Source organism: Dermacentor albipictus, chromosome 3, assembly GCF_038994185.2.
Source record: "Dermacentor albipictus isolate Rhodes 1998 colony chromosome 3, USDA_Dalb.pri_finalv2, whole genome shotgun sequence".
Classification (NCBI taxonomy): Eukaryota; Metazoa; Arthropoda; class Arachnida; order Ixodida; family Ixodidae; genus Dermacentor; species Dermacentor albipictus.
In genome coordinates, this window is record NC_091823.1 from 192,876,409 (window position 1) to 192,897,939 (window position 21,531).

General features: G+C 44.6%; 1 protein-coding gene and 1 long non-coding RNA gene across 5 annotated transcripts in view; both read left to right on the plus strand.

The window, feature by feature from the left end:
- The window catches only part of LOC139057690 (acid phosphatase type 7), a 297,629-nt gene that overhangs the window by 14,310 nt on the left and 261,788 nt on the right, over nt 1-21,531 (plus strand). The gene's annotated exons all lie outside the window — the stretch shown is intronic.
- LOC139057063 (uncharacterized) lies at nt 782-6,949 on the plus strand. Its single transcript, XR_011512559.1, has 2 exons — nt 782-3,527; nt 6,154-6,949. It is a non-coding gene; the product is annotated as an uncharacterized lncRNA (long non-coding RNA).

A 21,531-nucleotide genomic window follows, 5' to 3' on the forward strand; every position in this document is an offset into this window, starting at 1 on the left:
ACTAGGGCCAAATTACTGCACTGCAGTATTGTGTACATTAAAAAATTGCTAGAACATATAGCTTTCAGTATACTTTAGTAATGGGTGACTTCAGCGCGAAAGTGGGGGAAAAGCAGGCTGGTAAACACGCAATTGGCAACTATGGCGTCGATACTAGGAAGGCTAGAGGAGAGGTGCCGATTGAATTCGTAGAAAGGAATAAGCTGAGAATTACGAACACCCTTTTCAGGAAGTGTAGCAACAGAAAGTGGACTTGCAAAAGCCCCAATGGTGAAAGAATAAATGATATTGATCTCATACTTTCTGCTAATCTCAGCGTAGTGGAGGATGTAGAAGTGATAGGTAGGGTAAAGTGCAGAGATCATAGTGTCACGTGGTAGTGACGGTGAAGAAGGTAGCAAAAGTTTGATTAACGAAACTAGCATTTTGATGGGCGAACTTGTGCCCTCAAAAGCAGGCTGCACTCCATGCTTAACGAAAACGGCGAACACAGTCGGCGATCATCAAAAATCTGATGTGCGGGTCAAGCGCGTCGGCTTTTATACATCAGTCGTCAGATATTCCAGAGTACGCTGCGACCTGCGTGCCTTGCGCAAGGTTCTACATTATTTGCGTCGCCCACATATGCAATCAGATTACACAAGGTTCGGTCACAGACAGCGGATGGAACCATCGATATCATTCCACAAACTTCTGATACATGCAGGTGCGTCCTGCTCTGTGCGATAACATTGGTTAGGTGTTGAAACGTGTCACCGGATAAAGAGAAGTGCACGTGTCAATAGGTTACTGATTTACCTGAGTTTGAAGAGAAAAAGAGTAGAATTCGTCAAGCGACAGGTTACCCTTGAGACAGTAAGGTCAAAAGCAGACAAATTCATGCTGGTATTTGCAAAACAATCTGCAGCATTAGAACAGAGAGATGAAGATAACATAAACGTAATGATGAAACCGTGAATAGGCTGACTTCAAAGACAGCAATTTAAGTGCGAAGCAAGATACCAATGTAACCAGTAGACAAGCTCTCCTAAGTAACAAAGGACTTAATAAAGAAACGACAAGGAATGAAAGGGTCCAATTCAGGAGATAAGATAGAATTCGCGGAACTGTCCAAATTGATAAGCAAGGCGAAAATAAGTGATATACGAACAAATAACGCGAGGAAGACTGAAGAAGCTGTAAAATATGGATGCAGCCTGAAATCAGTGAGAAGGAAACTTGGCATACGACAAACCAAGATATATGCATTAAAAGGTAAGCAGGGTAATATCAGCAGCAATCTGGAAGGTATAGTAAAAGAAGCGGAAGAATTCTATAGGAACCTGTGCAGTACCCAGAGGAGTTATGATACCTACATTTGAAACAATAGCGAACAGGATACAGAAACCCCTCCTACAACTATTGATGAGATCAGAGGGGCTTTACAAGACATGAAACGAGGAAGAGCGGCAGAAGATGGAATAACAGTCGATTTAATCAAAGATGGAGGAGACATAATGTTGGAAAACTGGCGGCTCTTTATACGAAGTGTCTATCTACTACAAGGGTACCAGAAAACTGGAAGAATGCAAACATTATAATAATCCACAAAAAGGGAGACGTTAAAGAATTGAAAAATAATAGGTCCATTAGCTTTCTCCCAGTATTAAAATATATTTACAAAACTTATGCCCGATAAAATAAAGGCAACACTGGACTTTATACAACCAAGGGAACAGGCTGCCTTGAGGAAGGGATGCTCTAAAATGAATCACACACATCTTTGTCACTAATCAGGTTATCGCGAAATCATCAGAGTACAATAGGCCTCTCGATATGGCTGTCATAGATTACGAAAATGCATTTGATTGAGTAGAGATACCAGCAATCATAGAGGCATTGCGTAATCAAGGACTGCAGACCACTTACGTAAATGCCTTGGAAAACAACTACAGAGGTCCCACAGCCGCCTTAATTATACACAAGAAAAGTAGGAAGATACCTATAAAGAAAGGGGTCAGATAGGGAGACACAATCTCTCTAATGCTATTCACTGCGTGCCTGCAAAAAGTATTCAAGCTATTAAGCTAGGAAGGCTTAGGAGCAAGGATCAACGGCCAATATCTCAGTAACCTTAAGTATGCCGATGGCATTGTTCTATTAAGCAACAATGCAGACGAGTTACAACAAATGATTGTTGACCGTAACAGGGAGAGAGTGTAAGTGTGGGGTTGAAGATTACTATGCAGAAGACAAAGATACTGATGAATAGCCGGGCAAGGGAACAAGAGTTCAAGATCGCCAGTCATCCTCTAGAATCTTTGGAGGAGTAGGTTACCTGGGTCAATTGATCATGAGAAAGAAATTCATAGAAGTATAAAAATGGGTTGGGTCGTATACGGCAGAGATTCTCAGCTCCTGACGGGAAGCTAACCATTATCATTGAAATGGAAGTTGTACAATCAGTGCATTTTACCAGCGTTGACATATGGGGCATAGACTTGGGGACTGGCAAAGAAGTTCGAGAACAAGTTAAGGACCATGCAAAGAACGTGGGAATGAAGTATGCTAGGCATAACGTTAAGAGACAAAAATTGAGCGGTTTGGATGATAGAGCAAATGGGTATAGCCAATATTCTAATTGACATAAAGAGAAAAAAGATGGAGCTGGGCAGGCCATTTAATGCACCGGTTGGATAACCATTGGATATTAGGGTTACAGAATGGGTAGCAAGAAAAGCGAAACGTAATGGAGGATAGCAGAAGTTTAGGTAGAGCGATGAAATTAGGAAATTCGCGGGCGCTAGTTGGAATCTGTAGGCGCAGGATAGGGGTAATTGAATACCGCAGGCAGAGGCTGTTGGGCCATTACCACCAGCCCAGATTCCGAATCTGCAAGATGCAGAATTTATCCTGCGAGCGCCCAAATTCTCCCTTGACAAGTCATGATGCTGAGCCGTCAGGCAGCGGTGTCCTGCGGAGAAGCATCGGCGGGCAACATGTCCGAACATGCAACCGAGTGCTAGACAGCCCGGCGCCGCACCTCCTTTAGCCTTGAGGTCACCGCGCGCGCGAACTTTGAACCGGGTGGCCAGTGCGGTCGCTGGTTGGGCCTCTCGGACGACCGTCGAGTGCTGACTTTGTATTGGGCCGTTTGAGTGACAATGGTTCTCGGGGAGTATAAAGCCGCGAGGCGGCCGCCCCGAAAACCGGATCCGCCTACCCACCGGGAGCCAGTGCCGCTCTCGACTGGAGTGAGATGTGTCACGCGTTTTCGCCGGACGTCGCGGTGCGGGAACAGTCGCGTTTGCTGTGAGCAGTCGGTCCCAGTGCCGATCCGATATTGTCCTGTATAATGACCTGTATATAATGTATAAAATCCCTTTCGTTATTCTCACCGACGCCTGACTCGGAGTCTTCGCTACCAACGCTCTGTCACGAAACGGGTGACGAGAGCTACGGGACCACAAAGTCGTAACAGTGGTGACAGCGGTGCAAAGTCGTAACAGTGGATGGCAGGATTGACCGGCATCAGCTATCTCGGCGCGGTGAGTGCCTGAAGTTTATCTCAAACACCAGACTTTCTCTGACACAGGTTATAGTAGCTTAGGGAAGGATTTGATGTTGCATTGGGTTAACCTTGTGTGTTTCAAGCCTAGTGAGAGTGTTTTGAAAACAAGGGGATGCTGAGGGGGTAAACAGGGCAGTGTGTGAAATACTTACATATGTCTTACTAGTAGTGTTATAGTAGCGTACGGCAGGTATATTCAAAAAGGGTAAACAGCAGGAGGACAGTGTGAGCGATGGAGAAGTACAAGGTCAAGGAACTTCTCCAAATTTGTGAGGAGTTGGGCATTGAGTTGGGCTCAACTAAAAGAAAGAATGCGATCCTTGAGGTCCTGAGAACTGGGGACGTAACGGCTGAGGAAGCCGCAGAGGCCTGGTCGGATATCAATGAACGTCGGGAAAGGGAGGAAAAGAAACAAAAGGAACGTCGCGAGGAGGAAAAGAGGGAGAAGGAACGTTGCGAGGAGGAAAGGAAAGAAACGGAACGTCGCGAGGACGAAAAGAGGGAGAAGGAATGTTGCGAGGAGGAAAGAAAAGGAACGTCGGGAGTGGCAGGCAGTAAAGGAACGTCGGGAGTGGCAAGCAGAAAGGGAACGTCGCGAGCATGAGCTTAAAATGAAAGAGTTGGATTCCGGAAATAGCTCGCCGGCGCCTAGTCTCACTTCTAACGTTCCATGAATACGCGATCAACTTCCACCCTTTGTCGTCGGAGAGGATATGGCCAAATACCTCGTGAAATTTGAGAACGTGTGCGAACGGAATAGCATTGAGTGGTCCCTCTGGGCACAGAATCTGTTAGCTTTGCTTCCTGGGGAGTCATCAGACGTAATAACTTGCTTATCGAAAGAGGCGTTTGAGAGTTACAGCGATGTGAAGGAAGCGCTACTGCGGAAGTACAAATTGTCGCCCGAAGCTTTCCGGCAGAGGTGCCGGTATGCAAAAAAGGGCAAGGATTCGATTGTTGACTTCGCGTTTCGTCTAAAAGCCGACCTGGTGGAATGGCTGAAGGGCGAAGAGGTTTACGACGACCGCGACAAAATCGTCGAATGCATCGCGTTGGAGCAGTTCTACCGTTGTATTGATGAGGATGTCAGACTCAGGCTGCAAGATAGGCTAAAGGAGGTTAAGCTAAAGAAGGCAGCAGAGTTAGCGGAAGAGTATTACACCCGCCGCAGCTTGCACAGCAAGGCAGTGCGCGTAGAAAAGGCAGATAGGAGAGATGGGTTTTCCGGGAAGCCCGACGAACGGAAGGAAATCACGCGTCGCGAATTTCGGGAAGACGAGTTCCTTAGCAAAGAAACTGTAAGGGAAGGACAAAATGCATCTCAGAATGATAGCGATGGTCCCAAACAGCGAAACGATAGGACGCGTTTATTTGAAAAACGGAAACCGTTAACCTGCTACAATTGCAAAAAGCAAGGGCACATCGCTGCAACCTGCCAAGAGAAAATTGCTTTTGCAGCAATACAGGAAGCGCACAAAAACCTACGACTATTGGAGCCCTATGTGCAGGAAATTGAGGTAAACGGTAAGAAGTGCCGAGCACTTCGGGACTCTGCAGCAACTATGGACGTTGTCCACCCGTCTTTCATCTCCTCGAGTGATTTTACGGGAGAGTGCGCTAGGATACGGCAAGTGGCCGAGGAGGAGAGTGTCTGTTTGTCGATCGCAACGGTTATCATTGAAGGAGAGTTTGGGAAACTGAACACCGAAGCTGCTGTGTCAGCCGCCCTCCCGAAGCACTTTTCCTACCTCTTCTCAAATAGCTCGGAGCAGCTGCTGAAGGATGAGGGCAAATCATTCTTTGCCGACGTGGCGTGCATGGCCCTCACGTGATCCAAAGCGCGCCCGCTGTCGAGGGAACTTGACTTTGCGTCGGTGAGTGAACCGCGGTGCAGCACACGGACCGATCAAGGTAACTTGAGTGGCGAGCAGGCACGGAAGAGGCAGAGCTCGAAGGCTGGCCTGGGCGAGCGTGTTCTGGAAGTGAGTGGGAGTGACGCGTGCAGTGCTAGCCGCGATATGGACGCGACGCCGCAATTAGGCGACGCGGGCTCCACACTCTCTCCGGTTTCCGCCAGCTGGCAGGAGCAGGCTGCAGTTGAAAGGGAAACTCTGATTCGCGAGCAACAGGAAGACTGTTCACTAGCCGATCTGAGGAAGAGCGTCAAACGGGGAGTGAAAAAAAAGAGGGTTTCATTTGGCAAGGAATGTGGCTTATTGAACCGCCGCTACATGGATAAGCAGGGTCGCAAATATAAGCAGCTTCGGATTCCGCGAAAGTATCGCCGGGAAAAATGAATGACCTCATTTCCTTCCTGAGTAGTATGTTTTCGGTCCAAGCGATTTCAAGGGGACCATTCTATTTGTCATTAATATTGTTGATTATTAATTGTTCCTGATATTTTGGTGTGTTGTTAATTTGAAAACTGGTTGTTTGAGCCTTGTGTACCAGATCGTACACCTGCCTCCTTGTTTCAGCGGGAGAAAAAAGGGGGATAGCAATTTAGTTAGGTTGATTTGGATAATGGCCTTGTCTGGTGTTTGACGAGAGACAGAGGGCACTTGTTCGTGTTAAGTGTTGCCTTTTGCCGGTCGGTTTGCAAGCTGCAGAACGACCAACCGGGACCAGTGGCGAGAAGCAAGGGCTTAGGAACAACCCGAGCGGAGCTGGTCGAGGTGCCTTGGCGACAACGCGGTGAGCAGAGCTCCTGTTCTGGCGAGTCGGACCTGGGCACGTGAAGTTACCTGGCGTCCCGACACTGGACGGGAACTTCGACGAGCCTGACGAACGTGTGCGCCTGGCATCCAAGCCACGTGGAGGCAGCTCGTCTTCCCGGCGCCTTATCTGAGGACGGGGATGCTGTTGTGCCATTACCCCCAGCCCGGATTCCGAATCTGCAAGATGCAGAATTTATCCTGCGAGCGCCCAAATTCTCCCTTGACATGTCATGATGCTGAGCCGTCAGGCAGCAGTGTCCTGCGGAGAAGCATCGGCGGGCAACATGTCCGAACATGCAACCGAGTGCCAGACAGCCCGGCGCCGCACCTCCTTTTGCCTGGAGGTCACCGCGCGCGCGAACTTTGAACCGGGTGGCCAGTGTGGTCGCTGGTTGGACCTCTCGGACGACCGTCGAGTGCTGACTTTGTATTGGGCCGTTTGAGTGACAATGATTCTCGGGGAGTATAAAGCCGCGAGGCGGCCGCCTCGAAAACCGGATCCGCCGACCCACCGGGAGCCAGTGCCGCTCTCGACTGGAGTGAGATGTGTCACGAGTTTTCGCCGGACGTCGCCGGGCGGGAACAGTCGCGTTTGATGTGAGCACTCGGTCCCAGTGCCGATCCGATATTGTCCTGTATAATGACCTGTATATAATGTATAAAATCCCTTTCGTTATTCTCACCGACGCCTGACTCGGAGTCTTCGCTACCAACGCTCTGTCACGAAACGGGTGACGAGAGCTACGGGACCACAAAGTCGTAACAGCGGCGACAGCGGTGCAAAGTCGTAACCAGGCCTTCGTCCTGCAGTGGACATAACATATCCTGCCGCAGCTGATGATGATAATGGCTTTCAAACGTCTTACTAACTTCCTTGAACACAATGCATTTTTGACGCCAGCTAAGCATGCATTTAGAAAAAATATTTTCATGTGAAACTCACCTTGCAATTTTTACGCATAAATTGTACAGTACTCTCGATTTTTGATCATTTGAAGGTTGCATTTTTTTTTTAGATTTCGCTAAAGCATTTTACAAGGTGTGTCATAAACTTTAGTTAATAAACTAAGTCAGCTAAACCTTGACACTAACAACCTGTAGTGGATTGAATGCTTCTAGTCTAATCGCACTGAATTTGTCACCGCAAGCGGCCAAAACTAACCACTTCGAAACGTAAGTTCCGGTGAGTAAAAAATTTCAGCGGTTGGACTTCTTTTGTTTCTTACTTATGTTAATGATCTCGCTTCCTCACTATAATCCAAGATACACATATCTGCTGATTATTCTGTTATCTTTAGTGAAATAACTAATGCAGAGGATCCTAACCACCTCCAGTTTCATCTAATTACAGTAGCTCACTGAAAATATCGGTTAATGCAACTAAACGTTGGCAGATTTAAAGTGATGAGTGTAATCCGAATAAATAACAATATGTGTGCATATTGCATAAATAATGTTCCCTTGCAATTACCTCACCTTTATCGATACCAGAGTGAGCTAATTCCAAGGCAACATCATTGATTTATTATGCACACATACCGTTATTTATGATGTTCGCTTGGAATTAGCTCACTCTTATCAATGCCAGGAAGTAATGAAGAAGAAAACCGCGCGCGAAGGACGCACTCCGAATGGGCTCCAGCTCTTAAAACACCTCACAGCTGATCTTTGGTTTCTACAACGTGTTTACCACCACCAATCGACGGATCTAATGGGTGGTATTTTTTTTAGAGCAAGATCTCCCACATATGGTGAGACCTGGGCCCTTGGACATATCGAGGCGAGCAGGCCGCATCGCTAGGCCTAACATAGGCGTCGCGATTGCGGCGTGGCAGCATCGTTTGCTGCTCATACCCACGGCACTGCTACGTGCAGATGGCTGCCCGAGACCCCCCTACCTGCCTCAGCCGTGGACGAAACCACACCAACCACCGCTATTGATCAAGAACCGAGTCAAGCTAACGAAGACAGGACTTGGTTTCTCGTGGCAAGAAAGCGCAAGGCACAGGTCCAAGCTACGTCGAATTGGCCAACCAATACTGAACCTACATGGCAGGGCCACCTACATCTCACATTGCGCAATAAGGGCTCGCAACTGCCCCCGCTACCGATCGACGATTTCAATGTAGTCTTCCGACCGCAAGATTGACTGAATCCCGGTGAGTGGCCGCAGCACTCTATAGCCAGAGTTATAGGCACGGCGGCTCATATAAACGAGAGCACGCTCCACCAGCTAACCATTCGCAAACGCCGAGAGCAGAAGGTCGTAGTGGTCAGCATACCGAAAAATTGACGGCAAGATTACAGATTATAAAGTATTTATGCCTGGAAAAGAAGCAGTATGAGGTTCTGGCCTATGTGGCTCCTGCGGATGCCTCCAGCAAAGCGGTTATCTCCGGCATAGAAAAGAGCAACACGCCCACAACCCTGATGACAAACATCCGATCCCCAATGGCTCAGGTCTTGCATGCAATAATGGTTTTAAATTCAGCCACTGCCATCATCACGTTCTCTGGCCTTCGGATTCCCGGGTACGTCTACTATTACGGCGCAGAATAACGGTGCTAAATTCATAAACCTTGACAGCAGCAGTGCTGCGTGTGCCTCTCCGCGGGTCATCGAGCGGATGTTTGCGCAACCCCGGATAAACACTGGTGTGCTGCGTGCGGTACTTCCAATTCCTCCGAAGGACATCATTGTACGCTGAAATGTTCCCATTGTGCTGAGAGCTCCCCTCCACTGTCTTCCGATGTCCAGTAAGGCAACGAAAACCCTTTACCAAGAGACATATGTTCCAAGAGCAGCAGAAAATGGCCGATGAACAACTCCACCACGACAACAAGTCCAGCAAGGTGACGACATTCAACGTTGCGGCATCCACGACTACTGGTGCAACACGTGGTCGTCCCTATTTACCGATTCCAGGGACACAGCCAGTCCTAAATTCGCAGGAGGTCCAGGCGCCGCAGGCCGTCCAAGTACAAGAAGCAACCACGTGGTCGAAGCCGATCTGGGAGCCGCAGCCTGACGCAGCAAAAACAGCTGCCCAAAGAACCTCAGGCCGCGTGGAAGAAAACGCCGGACCATTATGCCGGGATGGTGACAGCGGTGAGTTGGTCGGCGCAGTTTCCCCTTATTTCCTCCTCCCTTCCTTCACTTCCGTCCACACTGCAAACAAACAAACAAACGAAACAAACTATTTGCCGCACAGACGATTTCACTTACCCAGGCACCCATACTCGCACCTGAGGAAGCCCCTCAAAATTACTGCACCAAAGAAGTGTGCGAAATGATAGAGGACATGGCGACTGTTTTGTGAGCGTAGATGCAAAAAATGACGGAAAAGATTATTGCCGATGTCAAGCATATGCTACAACAGGTCATACAACCATCCATGACTGACATGAAACAATTCATCAGTGCAACTTTAAGCGCAACTTTCAGCCATCAAAACGACTCTCTCCCACATGACACTAACGCCACCCGAGACCCACGGAGGTGGTAGACCCACACCCTTATACGCGTCCCGCTCGTGCATCACCTGCCCTGACCAGCGAGGCGATTTCCACTAATCATGGCCAGCAAACCAGAGAGATGCACTACTAACCCATTCCGGGTCTGGCAGTGCAATTTTAGAGGGTGTCGAAGGAAGAGGGGCTCACTCACACAGTTCCTGGCCACACAGCCTCACCCACCAGACGTTATAGCACTTCAAGAAGTACATTGCATTGACAAGCATGACACCACCAAACCATCACTAGCTGCCACCCTTGTGTCCAAACAAATCACAGTGATCGAGCACACGCTCGACAGTTCCCATATTCCGCATGTGCTCTTAGAAATTGTACCTAGGAATCGATATCAAACCAGCTTGTTTTTACTTAATACCTACAGAGCACCTAAATCGCGTCGAGACGACTTCGGACAACTTTTTTCGACCGCCAGCAAACAAGCCAAAAAAATTATTATTCTGGGAGATTTCAGTGCGCCCCACCCAACCTAGGGGTACCAAACAGAAACACCAAAAGGCCACCGTTTTAGCCCATGCCAAGAACCTTCATCGATTCACTTTTTTGAGAGAACCTGACACACCAACCAGAATGGATATAGCATAAGCAGGGACGCCTGCCCTGACCTAACCATGATCGAGGGGTTGACTCAATGCTCCTGGAAAACCCTAATCGGGAATCTGCGCAGTGAGCACAGCATTATAGCCACAGAAGCCCAACTGGTGGCCATACGCACCCCAGAATGCGCAATCAAAATAAGGATCCGGGACGCTTTCCGGTGCAACAAAACGAAATATCAAAAACATGACGCGCCATCTTTACACAAGTGGGTACAACAGCTACAAGCGGAATTCAAAGCTGCCACTAAGCAACTTACTGCAAAAACGATGACACCCGATGAAGACAGACATCTGCTCCATCTCTGGGATGCTCGAAGAGGCCTGACCAAACAATGGGAGAGGCAGCGGCACAACCGTAGGCTGCAAAAAAGAATCGCCCAGATCCCAGCAGAAGCTGAACAATACGCCACCAGCCTCACTAATAACAGTTGGCACGACCCCTGCGACCGCCTTAATGGCACACTGAATACATCCAAAGCGTGGTCCCTCCTCAGAACACTACTCCACCTAACGCTTACAAAAATGGACGCAACCAACACCGTCCGGGCTATCATCCACAAAGAACAAATGGATCATGACACTCTCCTCCAAACACTGCAACAGAGATACATTGCTACAGGTCACCGAACCGAGTACAGAGACTGCACATGTCTCGGCTAATTGCGAATATTTGCTGCTGTATGTTCTTGTCCTCAGACAATCAGCTGTAGCCTCAAATAACAAGGCACTTCTCTTCGTGTTATCGTACAAATTTTGCCTTCTGGTTCCTTTTTCCATATTCCTGTAAACATCCACTGAATTTTTCGTTTCCATTATTTGCACCCATTTCGCTTTTTCTTTTTCTCTTTCTTTCTGGTTTCACCTGGTTGCCTACACCTTCAATTATCGTGTACTTGGTTGCCAGCATTCTTGACCTCTTCCTCCTTTCTATGCTCACACTTTTTAGGCACAGATCGTTCTGCATTTTATTTATTTATTTATTTATTTATTTATTTATTTATTTAAATATAGCTTACAGGCCTCAAAGTGAGGCATTGAGTAAGGGGGGCAGTACATAGAAAATACACAGAATGCAAGGCATCTATGAACCGTATCAGTTTACAAACTACAACCGCAAGGGCAACCGAAATGAAAAGGATTATTTCGCTCACGATTGACTAGTGGAAAAAGCATAATATAAAAACAAGGAATATATCCCACAGATTGTTTTCAGTGAAGTGTAATTAACAAGAGCAGAGTGTTAAACAGTATTAATGATTTTAAGAAATGACAGAAAAGTTACTGGCGCGACATTCCATCGGAACGATAAACATAGCGACATAACGGTAAGCGACAATAAGCTGTAAAAGATAGTGCAAGTAACAGAAAGCATTCCGCGACAAACCTAAAACTTCACATTTCTTTAGTCATGTATTCAGTGAAGGCATCACTGAACGAATCGTAGTTGGACTCGCATGCAATGCTGTCCGGGAGCGAATTCCATATTCTGATAGCACGAGGAAGAGCAGAGTAATGGAATGCTTTTGTAGAACCGTAAAGGCCGGCATAGCTGAAATGATTATGAAGCCTATGTCACCTGGAGTAGGGTCGTTTCAAGCATGTGGGTGCTTGAGTGGAGTGAAGGAATTTGTGGAACAGTGATAAAAGGGCAATATATCGGCCAGTGTTCAAGGATTGTAACGAAAGCATAACTTTTATTTGTGTAATATTTACTGTAATACCACGAACACGAAGCTGTAATCGTTTATGATGAAGCGGCTTGCTCTGTCCTCGATTCATTCTAGCGTTTCAATTAGGTATTTCTGGTGAGGGGACCAAATGGGAGATGCATACTCGAGCTTGGGACGAACGAGAGTCAGGTAAGCTAGCTTGCGAACATTTGAAGAACATTTCTTAAGTAGCGTCGGAAGTACCCCAACAATTGGGAGGCATTAGCTGAAATAGACGTGATATCCTCTGTCCAAGAAAGATTCGACGTGAATAGAACTCCTAGATAATTATATTGCGTAACTATTGTAACAGTGTAATTGTTAATATGGTGAGGATACGGTGACGTTGACGACTTCCGGGAAAATGACATTGCTTTGCATTTTGTGCTTTTAAAATCATTAGCCATTTATTGCACCAGCTAATAATTTGTTGAATGTCTTGCTGAAGAACCACATGATCATCTGAGTTTTTAATTGGACGAGAAATTATGCTGTCTTCGGTGAATATTCTTATGGCGGAGGACAAATTCTGAGGTAGGTCGTTAATAAAAATTGGAAAAAGCAAGGGACCAAGGATGCTACACTCTCGTACCCAAGAAGAAACGTCAGTTATGGTGGAAGAGTAGTTATTTGCAAGAGTAAACTGCTGACGATTTGACAGTAAATTTCGGAGCCATGACAAGGTAAGACAGTTTTATTTAAGTGCGGAGAATATTGATATTAGGCGACAATGTGTGACACGGTCTAATACCTTCAAAAAATCAAAAAAACAAGCAATCAATTTATAAGTTATAATTTACGTTGGTGCGTTAGTTTGTTGTTAATTCAAATAACTGTGTCTCGCACGAAAGGCCCTTCCTAAAGCCATGCTGATTGTGAAAAAGGAAATTTGTTAGTCTCAAGGTGTCTGTAAATCTGCGAAGCGATAATATGTTCAAGCAACTTGGAGGGAATGCATGTCAAGGAAATGGGACGATAATTTTCATTGGAGTTCCTGTTGCCAATTTTACATACAGGTATGTTCGCCATCTTCCAATCTGAAAGAAGGTGGCCAGTCGCAAGTGACTGTCTGAATATGTGAAAAATTATTTTGCTTGATATTTCCACTGTATTCTTTAAAATCTTTCAGTTTATACCATCTATGCCACATGAAGAAGCCATCTTAAGGTTATTTATGAGAGAATAGAGGCCCTTTAAAGTGACTTCAATAGCTTCCATGTATTGGTAGCTTAATTCCGGAACAAAATGTATATTTGAAGTGTTCTGTGTAAATACAGAGCTAAAGAATGAGTTAAAGACCTCCGAACATTCGCTGTCAGGAACAGGAATATTTCTGCTGTTTTCTAATGATAATTCAACGGATTCATTGTTAGGCTTTATTATTTTCCAAAACTTGGTAGGATTGTTCTTAAGCATCTCAGGAAAAGATTAGAAAAATATTTATCTTTAGCATCACCTAAAACTGAACAGTACGATTTAAGGTACTCTGTAATTCTGCCACGCTGCTGACGAGCGATCTCACTTAGCGATATTATACAATCGTTTTTTCTTGGTGCTGAAGCGCTGAAGCTTTTTAGTAAACCAAGGGTGCAACTAATCGTTCGTTATATTAACGAGTGGAACATACTTCTCTGCTAATGCGCATAGTGTATTTTTAACCATGAGCCAGTTTTCACCAACGGATTTATCGTAAGATGATGGCCACAGTGTGTCTTCGAAGAAAGTTTCAAATTCTGGTAATTATTCTTTTATAATTGCCCTTATTGTAATCACGAATTTGTTTTCCAGTTTTAGCCGTAACCGGTGGCGCACTGTTTATTGTTATTTGGAGCAAATGGTGGTCGCTGAAACCATCCATGTATTCTGCGACTTATTATTTCAGGTGCAGTACTAAGAATGAGATCCAGAACATTGGCACATTTAGTAGCCCATTCTTCTTTATCCATGTTCCTGAGTTGTTCTTCAATAATAATTTTGCTCTGCGCTTCTATGACTTCAAACGAGGCTCTACCCATGTGTCCTTGCACTACCTCATTTGTGGTTTCGCCGTCGGCTTCCAAAGCCAGCCAGCACACTAACATTTAATTAACGTCAAACTCCGACAATATATCTGATTTTAGGCAGAGAGTGAAATTCGCGAACGTTAACTTTGGCGCCATGACTCCTTCCCAGATCCAACGCACCAGTAAATACTTATTGTGGCCCCGAAGTGCCGCATGTTTTATTATTGGTAAATTCCGCTTCCCTTTCATTTTCAGGTTATTTTGGTGAGTGCCTGAGTAAGTGGATCGGTCGCTTATGTATACGCCGACGTATTCATATTGCTTGACTATGGGTATGACTTGTTGAATGGACACTACGTAGCTACTCGTCGCTTCATTAAAGTTCATAACTCGCGATTTCTCTGTGCTGAATTTAAGGCCTAGATTGTCCGCTAGTAGAACTATGTCGTCCACATACATCAGTGCGGGGACTTTCTGGTGCACCTATTGTTTATTAAGCGTGTATGATAAATCAAATAGTAATTGACTGTTCTCCAGTTATCTTTCCATGCCCTCAACATACAGCGTGAACAACGGTGGATACACAGGGTATCCTTGCTTCGGTCCTTGGTGAGCTTCCACTACTTAATTACAATTTCTGCCTTCCCGTACAATTTTTGCTCATTTTTATCTGCATATCTCCCTCAGTAATTCCACGAAGTTGCTATCTATGCCTTCGCGCTTGAGAATATCCCAAAACAACCCCTTAATTACGTTGTCAGAGGTGCCCTTAATATCTAAAAATGTTGTCCATAAAGGTATATTATGAGCTATTGATATCTCTTTGCGCTGAGTTATAGAAAAAATATATTCTAAGCACCTGCCAGGTCTGAACCTATTCCGTAGTTCCCCCTGTACAACACTTGTTTGCACCCATTTCGGCATTTGTATTTTATGGCTTGCATTACCATTTCTTATGGCACCGACGTTACTGTAACTGGCTTGTACGAGCTCGTACTATCCTTATCGACTTTGTCTTTGTAGGTCAGGTTCTTGCATTTCACGCAGTCCAACAGGGATTTTCTTCGTTTTATTCACTTCTTCGATATCACGAGTCAGCAGTGCCCTTCTCTTTGGATAAATGTTCTTCTTTAGCTCTATTGGGATTTCATCGGGTCCTGTGGCGGTGTTATTAGGGACATTTTAACGTGGTAGCTTAAGGACCCCACGTCACAAAAATTCGATGTGGGCGTCGGACGTTGCTTGGCAAAAAATCATTCCGAGCCACAACCACACAGGCCATCCGAGTGGCGCAGATGCGTTACTGAACTAATTGAATTTCTCAATCTAACATGTGTCAGAGAAATTGTGAAGTACAATCTAAAGGCGATCAGAATAGAGTGAACAGAATAGCGTTGGACTGTAGCTTGAGTATACAAGGAAACACAATTATCTTACCTGGAAACTCTAACACAAACCCTTTTTCCAGCATTTCTACCATGCCCACGGCGGACATAGCCTCCAAGATTTCCACGCGCCAAGCAGGGCGCCCGTTTCCTTGCAACACCTCCAGTTTGCACTCGCCTCCACAGCATCAGATGCTGTTTCTACCAGAAAGCTCGACTTCATGCTTAGCTTTCAGAGTTAGCGTTTCCGGTGTACATTACGGTTAGATAAGTTGCAGTTGCCGGGAAGCGTGGTGAGCACGGCAGGATTTAAATTTTTTATTTCATTTGTAAAAACCCTTACAAGGCCCTTACATAGGGATTGAGTAAGGGAGGGGGGGGCACGGAATCAAGTATGTACATAGAATGTAGTAGCATTAACAATAATAATTATAAAAATACACCAGCCAAGTGCACAGCCTAAAAGTTAGACATAATAGCTACATCATGATGTAAGTGAGTACAATAAAAATAACTCTGTAAGTTGGTAACAAGCGTATTACAGTGCAAGAAAAGGGTAGAAAAATTAACACAGAATAGTGAATGTTATATCAATGGTTAACAAGGGTTAAACGAGTTGAGCGAGTGCCTAAATTTTCCACGGTCAGTTTCCGCAGCTATCTTGTCGGGGAGGCTGTTCCAGAGCCGAATGGCGCGTGGAATTGCAGACGGGTTAAATGCTTCTCTTTTACCATAGATGCGCGTGAAGCTATGATGATTGTGTAATCTGTGCGACGTGTGCGATAACGTTTCTAGGTGTAAAGAGCGTTTGTTAGTGTGGTGGGTGTACTTATGACTTAATGGCAAAAGGGCTGTGTCGCGAACTGTACTTAGCAGCTGAAGGGAAAGGTGAATCTTTGAGCTACACTAAAACGGTAGCCATAATTCCCAGAAATTAAACGTGCGGCTCTATTTTGGATTGATTCCAGCATGTTAATTAAGCAATTGGGGTGGGGAGACCAGACTGGAACGGCGAATTCTAGTCGAGGGCGAACAAATGTTTGAAATTTCAGTTTGCGGATGAGTGAAGGTGAGTTCCGAAGGTTACGTCGCACGTAACAAAGTGATCGAGAAGCACTGGCACAAATGGTGGTAATGTAAGAAGTCCAGGAAAGGTTTGTTGAAAGACTTACGCCTAGATATTTAAATGATGAGGTTCGAGATAATAGGACATTCTTAATACAGTAGGAATAGTCCAAGTTAGTGCGTTTGCAGGTGAAGGACATCACTTTACATTTTGGTAAATTTGGAGTCGTTAGCCAGGTGTCACACCAAATAATAATTTGGTTAAGATCATTTCGGAGGGTCAGGTGGTCATTAAAGCTGTTAATAGAACGATAGATAATGCAGTCGTCAGCGAAAATGCGCATGCATGATGATAAGTTATTGGGCAGGTCATTAATGTATATCAGAACGAGTAAGGGACCAAGAACGCTTCATTGTGGTACACCGGATGGAACTTCTGAAAGGGGCAAGGAGAAGCTGTTAGCGAAAGTAAACTGAGGCCTGTTAGATAGAAAATTTCGGCGCCAGGATAGAGTTAGTGAATGAAGTTTTATTGATGATAACTTCAAGAACAGACGACAATGGGCTACGTGGTCAAAAGCTTTAGAAAAATGCACAAAGATGCTGTCAGTTTGAAGGTTTCAGTCCTTGTAAAAATGTAAATCTGTCATAAATTCAAACAGTTGCGTTTCGCACGAGAAACCTCTCCTGAAACGATGTTGATTTTAAAAAAAGAAGTTGTTCGATTCTAGATGATGGTAAACATCAGATGCAATAATATGTTCCATCATTTTGCAGCATATGCACGTAAGTGATATCCGTCGATTGTTCTCAGCCAAGTTTTTGCCAGCGTCATTAAAGATGAGTGTGACTTTGGCTGTTTTCCAATTTTGGTGTATCTTACCTGTCATTAAAGATCGATGAAAAATGCGGAACGAAAACTTGCTAGATACTGAGACTGTATTTTTAAGTAATTTAGAATCAATATGTTCAACATCTTCTGAAGACGAAACTTTCTATTTATTAATAATCAGAACAATACCATCAATAGCAATGTTAATAGGGTGCATGTACCGGTAATCTAGGTCTGCAACAATGGCCAAATTACTATTGCTCTCTTTCGTGAATAAAGATGAGGAGAATTTATTAAAAACGTGAGCGCACTTACTGTTAGGAATAGTAATGTTGTTTTCATTGTGTAACGCGATGTCATTAATATGGCGTTCAGCAGATAAAATTTGCCAGAACGTTCTGGGTAGCCAGTAGCGGAGTAGTGAAGTACAGTGAAGTGAATTTGAGTAGTTAAGGAAGGTCTTGGGAGAAATATTTCTTTTTTACTACGCTCAGAGCGGAGCACTATGAACTTAAACAGTTAAGATGCCTATCCCAAGCTGACGGGGTGCTGGTTCGCTGTGCACTTCTGTGTGAACGTTTGTTTATGTTTCTGAGTAGGTGAAGGGACTTCGTGAACCACGGTTTGTTTGTGTATTCAGTTTTTCTGATTAAAGGAATCTTCTGCTCTACCAATGCACATAACTTATCTCTGAACATGACGCAGTTATCATGAACAGACCTGGTGTGGAACGAAGGTAGAAATGGATGTTTAAGAAATGATTCTAGCTCAATGTTGATCACTTCAAAATTTTCCTTGTTGTAGACACGAATTGTCTTTATTGAGACACCTCTAAATGGTAATTGGCAACTGATGATTACATTCAGTAATCTGTGGTCACTGAAACCATTCGAGCATATTACTTGTTCTATAGTTCTTGCTCTTTTAATGCTATCGCCTTCCAATCTTAAAAGCGAAGCTTAAGCGTCCTCTTATTTTTCTCCTATTTTATTTTCAGTAATAGCTTCCTATGGTCAAGTCTCATCTCTCAGGCTTCTCTTTTGATACTGAATCTCTTTAGGTTTCAACTAGTGCCTCAACATGCCCAGTAGCACCATTTATCCGAAATTGTGAGACGTATGGCTAAGACGAGAATGCAGTGAGCTCGACTTCTAAGTTGGTGGCGATGTGGTAGGCACCAAAAAAACATGACAAGAGCAAAGAAGAGTTATTATACGCAGGGATGTAAGGGTGCAAGATGAAGCGGAGCTTCCAGGCTGGCGACACGATGTATGCGCTTAGGTCTCAGAGTCGCAATGCTGTGTCTCGCCGTTGAGGCAATGCGGACTTCGATACCCATCACCCCCAGTAACTATACTAGGCAACCTTAATTACGCGACAATAAATTGGGCAACGGTACCATCATGTTGCACACCATATTTTTCGCATTGACAGGTGGCCCTTGACACTTTCTATTTTCAATTTTACTCAAATAGTTGATGATCCCACTCGCGTCTTCCACGTTTCCTCATACCTTCCGCACCTAATTCCGACCACTGTGCCCGATATGATAGTCACAATAACTTTCATGCCTGGACTCGGCGATCAATCTTTACTTCAATTTGATGTACGCTTTATTACATCCCAGCTAGGAAAAACGAAAGCTTAAGTTTGCCTAGAATAAGGCAGATTCTGAAAGGATCAATAGTGAACTTGAGCTTTTCCTTGGTAGCTACTTTCATGGCTTTAAATATCGCTTTCTCTAAGAGACCTGCGACCAGTTTGTAAACCAATTTTATATTTACAAGAACCTACATTCCCCCCAAAATAATACCAACAAATACACACGCACCATGGTTTACATTATATTTAAATCGGCTTTCTAACAGGAAAAAACGCTTATTTAGGGCCACCAAGTTGCATAATACATAGCAGTGATTGCATGCATACACTGTTGAATGTGACATCTACAATCAAGCCCTCGCTTCTGCGAAATCTTATTTTCTCAAAACACACTTCCTTCCATGCCTACCGGTAATCCTCGGAAATTTCGGAATATCGTAACTACTACCCCCATCCACACGCAGGTTTCTTTAGTTGACCAGAATGGCTTGCCTGTTCATAGTAAATAGTGCGCATTCATTTTGTATCTTAGATATAGTCCGAATTTCTCATCCACAAGAAAAAATATTCTTACCATCTTACCCTTTTTCCTACTTTATTAATATGCACCCAATAGTACTAGATGTAGCCGGTATTCTGAAGCCCATTGACACCGAAACCCTCATTCATGTTCCTGTGGCCTTGACTCTAAAAAGCAGAATCGTTCAAAGGAATAAAGATGTATTCCTCTATTTCTCTTACACAAATATTTCAAAAATCATTGAATACTGCTATTATTAACTCGAATTAGCCTAGACCTGAGGAGGGAACGGAAGAAACTAGTACATAAGAAGCCGATTAATGAGTTGGCGGTAAGAGGGAAAATAGAAGAATTCCAGATCAAGCTACAGAACAGGTATTCGGCTTTAACTCAGGAAGAGGACCTTAGTGTTGAAACAATGAACGACAATCTTGTGGGCATCATTAAGGACTGTGCAATGAAAGTCGGTGGTAACTCCATTAGGCAGGATACCAGCAAACTATCGCAGGAGACGAAAGATCTGATCAAGAAACGCCAATGTATGAAAGCCTCTAACCCTACAGCTAGAATAGAACTGGCAGAACTTTCGAAGTTAATCAACAAGCGTAAGACAGCTGACATAAGGAAGTATAATATGGATAGAATTGAACATGCTCTCAGGAACGGAGAAAGCCTAAAAACAGTGAAGAAGAAACTAGGAATCGGCAAGAATCGGATGTATGCGTTAAGAGACAAAGCCGGCAATATCATTACTAATATGGATGAGAGAGTTCAAGTGGCTGAGGAGTTCTATAGAGATTTATACACTACCAGTGGCACCCACGACGATATAGGAAGGGAAAATAGTCCAGAGGAATTCGAAGTCCCAAAAGTAACGCCGGAAGAAGTAAAGAAAGCCTTGGGAGATATGCAAAGGGGGAAGGCAGCTGGGGAGGATCAGGTAACAGCAGATTTGTTGAATGATGGTGGACAGATTGTTCTAGAGAAACTGGCCACCCTGTATACGCAATGCCTCATGACCTCGAGCGTACCGGAATCTTGGAAAAACGCTAACATAATCCTAATTCATAAGAAAGGAGACGCCAAAGACTTGAAAAATTATGGACCGATCAGCTTACTGTCCGTTGCCTACAAGCTATTTACTAAGGTAATCGCAAATAGAATCAGGAACACCTTAGACTTCTGTCAAGCAAAGGACCAGGCAGGATTCCGTAAAGGGTACTCAACAATAGATCATATTCACACTATCAATCAGGTAATAGAGAAATGTGCGGAATATAACCAACCCTTATATATAGCTTTCATTGATTACGAGAAAGCGCTTGATTCTGTCGAAACCTCAGCAGTCATGGGGGCATTACGGAATCAGGGTGTAGACGAGCCGTATGTAAAAATACTGAAAGATATCTATAGCGGCTCCACAGCCACCGTAGTCCTCCATAAAGCAAGCAACAAAATCCCAATAAAGAAAGGCGTCAGGCAGGGAGATACGATCTCTCCAATGCTATTCACAGCATGTTTACGGGAGGTATTCAGAGACCTGGATTGGGAAGAATCGGGGATAAAAGTTAATAGAGAGTACCTTAGTAACTTGCGATTCGCTGATGATATTGCCTTGCTTAGTAACTCAGGGGACCAATTGCAATGCATGCTCACTGACCTGGAGAGACAAAGCAGAAGAGTGGGTCTAAAAATTAATCTGCAGAAAACTAAAGTAATGTTTAACAGTCTCGGAAGAGAACAGCAATTTACAATAGGCAGCAAGGCACTGGAAGTCGTAAGGGAATACACCTACTTGAGGCCGGTAGTGACGGCGGATCCGGATCATGAGACGGAAATAATTCGGAGAATAAATATTGACTTGGGTGCGTTTGGCAGGCATTCTCAGATCATGAACAGCAGGTTGCCATTATCCCTCAAGAGATAAGTATATAATAGCTGTGTCTTACCAGTACTCACCTACGGGGCAGAAACCTGGAGGCTTACGAAAAGAGTTCTACTCAAATTGAGGACGACGCA